This window comes from Notamacropus eugenii, chromosome X (genome assembly GCF_028372415.1).
Source record: "Notamacropus eugenii isolate mMacEug1 chromosome X, mMacEug1.pri_v2, whole genome shotgun sequence".
Lineage (NCBI taxonomy): Eukaryota > Metazoa > Chordata > Mammalia > Diprotodontia > Macropodidae > Notamacropus > Notamacropus eugenii.
In genome coordinates, this window is record NC_092879.1 from 6,958,465 (window position 1) to 6,964,349 (window position 5,885).

Consider the following 5,885-nt stretch of genomic DNA (forward strand, 5'->3'; position numbering starts at 1 on the left):
TCAGTCTGAGTTGAGCGATCTGTGAGCTCTGAAGGAAGGAGACTAGAAACAAGATGATAAGCAACTCCAAGCAACTCTCTTTAGTCAGCTGAAAGTTAGGATTTATAAAGGCTGTAACCACCAATCACATACAGGCTGAGCTCATCCCATTACTTCACCATCTCATGACCATTACTTCATCACCTCATGACTATTCCACATCCTTACACCCTCAGTAAGTAACGAAGCTTATCTTGTTCCTGAAGCTGGTTCCTGGGTTCCCAGACCCACCTGTAACTTTACTGTACGGAACATCAGTATCTACAGGAACATCAGGTTCCAGGGTCATACAGAGCTTCTGCCAGGGTTTGATTAAGCACAAATCCCATGGGAACAGGCTTTGCCTCTGCTATAGCCTTGGTCCCAGGACTTGCACCCCCCTGGTCCCCTTACACCAAATGTCTCGGAACACTGTATTTTATTAAGTAAACATCTGGTATTACAATCAAGGGTACCTTACCTAGTAAAGTTATTATAACCCTGAATGAAAAAAAAGAATATTTAAGAAATTGAAAGACTTTTAGATATTTATGACAAAAGGAGAACTTTTGACATAAAGAAAACTCAACAACAACAACAAAATAAAAAACTCACTTCTATTAGACTGACCAATACGACAGAAAAGGAAAATCATTAATGTTGGAAGGGATGTAGGAACATTGAGACACTAAGGCATAGTTGTTGGAGTTGTGAACTGTTCCAACCATTCTGGACACCAATTTGAAACTATGCCCAAATATCAATTAAACCTAGTAGGTTTGTAATTAAGAGAGATCAAAAAAGGGGGAAGGATCTACATGCCCAAAAATATTCATAGAAGCTCTTTTTTTGTGGTTACAAGGAATTGGAAATTGAGGGGATGCCCATCAATTGGGGAACGGCTGAACAAGTTGGGATATATGAATATAATAGAATGTTGTTGTGGTATAAGAAATGACGAGCAGGCAGATTTCAGAAAAACCTCGAAAAATTTACATTAACTGATGCAAAGTCACATAAGTAGAGCCAGGAGAATATGATACACAGTAAAAGTAGCATTGTAGGACTATCAACTATGAATGACTTAACTCTTCTCAGCAACACAGTGATCTAAGATAATTCCAAAAACAGATGAGGAAAAATGCTATTCACATCCAGAGGGAAAAAATTGATGGACTCTGAATACAGATCAAAACATACCATTTTCACTTTTTTCATGTTTTTTTCTTTGGGGCTCTTTCTTTTTCCACAATATGACTAATATGGGAATGTGTTTTACAAGACTGTGCACATATAATCTATATTAAATTGCTTACTGTCTTAGGAAGGGGGGAAAGGGAGGGAGAGGGAGAAAATTTGGAACTCAGTGTTTTAAAAATGTCTCCTAAAATTTGTCTTTACATTTAGTCTAAAAGTAAAATATTATTTAAGAAAACTCTTATGGGCACCTCCTGGCCCCCTCAGTCTGTTTTACTCCAACCCCAGCCTTCCCACATGCCATGCTCAGTGCCAGCCACACCACCATTATCCTCCTTACCAGAGCTGCCTGTCAGGGCCCGGTTGCCAGCCTGTGCCAGGATGGCTGGAATGGTCTTAGTCATGAGGCTTGTTGAATTATTTCAAGACGAGACTATCCATCTGAGGCAATCAAGGGGGCTGTTATTGGTATTGACTTGGGTACAACTAATTCCTGCATGGCAGTAGTGGAAGGGAAACAAGCAAAGGTGTTGGAAAATGTTGAAGGTACCAGAAGCACTCCCTCAGTTGTAGCCTTCACAGCAGACAACGAACGCCTTGTTGGCATGCCTGCCAAACGACAGGCAGTCACCAACCTAAACAACACATTCTATGCTACCAAGAATCTCAATGGCCATCGATTTGAGGATCCTGAAGTGAAGAAAGATACTAAAAATGTTCCTTTCAAAATTATCTGTTCCTCCAATGGTGATGCCTGGGTAGAAGCCCATGGAAAGCCATATTCCCCAAGTCAGATAGGTGCATTTATGTTGATGAAGATGAAAGAGACTGCAGAAAACTATCTAGGACATTCAGCAAAAATGCCATTATTACTGTGCCTGCTTCTTTCAATGATTCTCAGAGACAGTTCACCAAAAATGCTGGGCAAATATCTGGCCTAAATGTCCCTCGAGTGATTAATGAGCCTACAGCTGCTGCCTTCGCTTATGGCTTAGACAAATCTGAAGACAAAATCATTGCTGTGTATGACTTAGGTGGTGGAACTTTTGATATTTCTGTCCTGGAGATGTCTTTGAGGTGAAATCTACCAATGAGGACACTTTCTTTGGTGGTGAAGACTTTGACTATGCTTTGCTCCAGCACATTGTGAAGGAGTTCAAGAGAGAGACAGGACTTGACCTGGTCAAAGATAATATGGCTCTTCAGAGAATATGGGAGGCCTCTGAGAAGGCCAAATTTGAACTTTCTTCTTCTGTGCAGACTGACATCACTTACCATATTTGACTATGGATGCTTCTGAGCTCAATCACTTGTACATGAAGCTAACTCGAGCTTAGTTTGAGGGCACTGTCACTGCTCTCATCAGGAGGACTATTGTCCCATGCCAAAAAGCAATGCAAGGTCCTGAAGTCAGCAAGAGTGACATTGGGGAATTCATCCTAGTTGGTGGCATGAGCAGAATGCCCAAGGTTCAGCAGACAGTACAAGAGCTCTTTGGTCGAGCTCCTAGTAAAGCTGTCAATCCTGATGAGGCTACAGCTATGGGAGCTGCCATTCAAGGAGGCATGTTAGCTGGTGATGTCACAGATGTGCTGCTTCTGGATGTCACTCCCCTTTCTCTGGGAACTGAGACATTAGAAGGTGTCTTCACTAAACTAATCAATAGGAACACAACTATTCCAGCTAAGAAGAGTCAGGTATTTACTACAGCTGCTGATGGTCAGACGCAAGTGGAAATTAAAGTGTGCCAAGGAGAGAGAAATGGCTGCAGATAACAAGCTTCTTGGACACTTTACTTTGATTGGAATTCCACCAGCCCCACGTGGAGTTCCACAGATTGAAGTCACATTTGACATTGATGCTAATGGGAATGTACAAGTTTCTGTAAAGGATAAAGGCACAGGATGTGAACAATAAATTGTGATCTACTCTTCCGGTGGATAAAGCAAAGATGACATTGAGAATATAGTTAAGAATGCAGAGAAGTATGCTGAAGAGGACAGAAGGAAGAAAGAATGTGTAGAAGCTGTCATTATGGCAGAAGGAACTATTCACGATACTGAAACAAAGATGTAAGAATTCAAAGACCAACTTCCAGGAGATGAGTGCAATAAACTAAAAGAAGAAATCTCTAGAATGAGAGAGCTCTCAGCTCGCAAAGATAGTGAAACAGAGGAAAACATCAGGCAAGCAGTATCTACTCTGCAGCAAGCATCATTAAAGCTCTTTGAAATGGCATATAAAAAGATGGCAGCTGAGAGAGAAGGATCTGGGAGTTCTACTTCTGGGGAGTAGAAGGAAGATCAGAAGGAGGGGAAGCAGTAATGTCACCAGTTGACCTTGACTGGAGTAGAAATTGGGAAAACATTTGTGAAGCTTGGGAACAAAGGGGCACAAGGACCTTTCTGAACAGAAATGCGCAAACTTCAGTGTTACTGTGTTTTTGCAGTATTCTATATATAACTTCCTTAATGTATAAGTCTAGTGAATGTATTAGCTAATTAACATTTGACAGCTAATTCAGATAATATAGAGTTCTAAATGTTAGAAAAAAATACTATTGTGCCATAAAGAATAACAAAGGGGGCCATTTCAGGGAAACATGAGAAAACTGATGCTAAGTGAAGTGAGAAGTGGAGAAGGATTTATGTAATAAAAGCAACATTATAAAGACAAACAATGTCAAGACACTTAAGAACTCTTATTAATGTAATGAACAAGTATGATTGCCGAGGACCCACGAGACTGCATATTGTGTACCTCCAGACAAAGAGGTGATGGACTAACTCAGGGTGCAGAATGAGAAACATTTTCGGATGTGGCCAATAGGGAAATTTGTATGGCTTGAATATTTACTCATAGTTTTGTTTTTTTTTTTTATAATTGCTTAATTTTTATTTTTTTTCATTGTATGGAGGGAAGTGAGCTAGAAGGGAGAGAAAATAAACATTTGTTCATTGAGCAAAAGTAAAATGAAAAGCTGCATTTTTAAAGAATATAGATTCCCTGAAAACAAATAAGTAAGTGAGAAGGGGTGGATTTTGAGAAAAATCATTATGCCATCCAGTAGGTGACCTTGCTGACATACTGTTTACCAGTTAGTGGTCTCACAATGGGGTTAGGCTTTGACTCGTGGTTTCATTTAAGGGGGTCCAGGCCTTTGTAGATGACCTGACTGGAGGTCTCTTGCCAGCAACTGGTGAATTGGAGGCGTGGCAGTGATGGAAAAGAAAGAAATAACAGTAGTGGGGGCTAGGTGAGACTGTACCATCTGTATATGACTGCTTTATTGATCTGAGCTTATCTGAGCAATAAACTGAGTTTGTTGATCTTATATATTCTCTTTAGCATGAAAGCAAGCAAGGTTATTCCCATGAGAATATTTTTAGTTCACATCTTTTATTTCCATATCTCAGTTCCTTCTGCATAACAACCTTGGGATACACAATCAGAGTCAGGATGATCTCATCCTTGCTTATCAAGACTGGGATGGTGCACCAATCCTGAGAACACCAGCCTTTACACTAGTACAAGTCTCAAGTAAAACCTGGGCAGTACTTCACATTCCGGACTCCATCAGTACTGGCCTTCTACAGTCTCTTATTCATCTGGTGATCTTTATGGGAACCTAGCATTCAAGTGGTGATCTCAGTGGGCTCTGAATCAGTGGTTTAGCTAGGGCTCTGTTATATGAGTGGGGTCTTGTGGAGTCCCTGGAACAAAAGTGGTGGTCACAGTTGGGGCCTGAGATTTCATGTGTCACTCTCATGGGGTCAGGTGGACAAGTAGAAATCTAAATAGAGGTCTGACAATTAATTGTAAATCTCTCCATGCATGTGATAACCATGGCAGAAACTACCCCTGCTTTGGGGGTCTGGCAGGTCCTGGGAGGAAGAAAGAGTGGAAGAGGCTTTGATTGGGTTTATCCTTCTAATCTCACATTCCTGGCATTGCAGTGGAAGCTGCTGGGAACTCCTCCAAGGGCATCACTGAGGAGCTAGACTCCCATGAAGATTACCAATCAGATGCCAGGGTCCCACAGAGATCTGCAGGTAGGGACCAAGGCCCCATTAAGATCACGAAGTGGTTAGAGAAAGTATGAGGAAAACATGAAGAAAGTGGGAGAACCAAAAATAACTGCAAGAGAGAATTAGTGGGAGCAGGCACACCAAGGCTGTGTGGCCTTAGGGAACTCACTTCACCACTCTGTGCCTCAGATTTCTAATCTGCCGCATGAGAGGGGAACTGGATTCACTGTTCTCTAAGGTCCCTTTCAGTTCTGTATTCTATAGTCCTTTCCTCCTCAAACCATGTAAGTTGACCCTCCCACCTACCCTCATGGCTCCCCACCCCTAGATGAATGGAGACTACATTATTTTTATTGGTAAGGAAAGAAGGGTTCTAGGCCCCTCAATTCATCAATGGGGCCAAAAAACATCCCAATCCTAATCTAGGTTGGTTCCAGAGTCCCCCAGTCTGTCTGGGGCATGAACAAGCAGTACATATACACTGGTTTAGATATGCTAAAGTTTATACATAAAGAAAACTGTTTGAAGGAGTCTACCCTGCAGACCTGCCCACAGAGCTGCTCCTGGGGGAACCAGAGCTGGGCAGTGAGCATAGAGTCCAAGTGAGAGTCTCTGGGAAGAGAAAATTGCCTGGGCTGATTG

General features: G+C 41.7%; 1 pseudogene; it reads left to right on the forward strand.

The window, feature by feature from the left end:
* The first annotated feature begins 1,635 nt into the window (after positions 1–1,635).
* Positions 1,636–3,611, forward strand: LOC140515251 (stress-70 protein, mitochondrial-like; annotated as a pseudogene).
* The last annotated feature ends 2,274 nt before the right edge of the window (positions 3,612–5,885 follow it).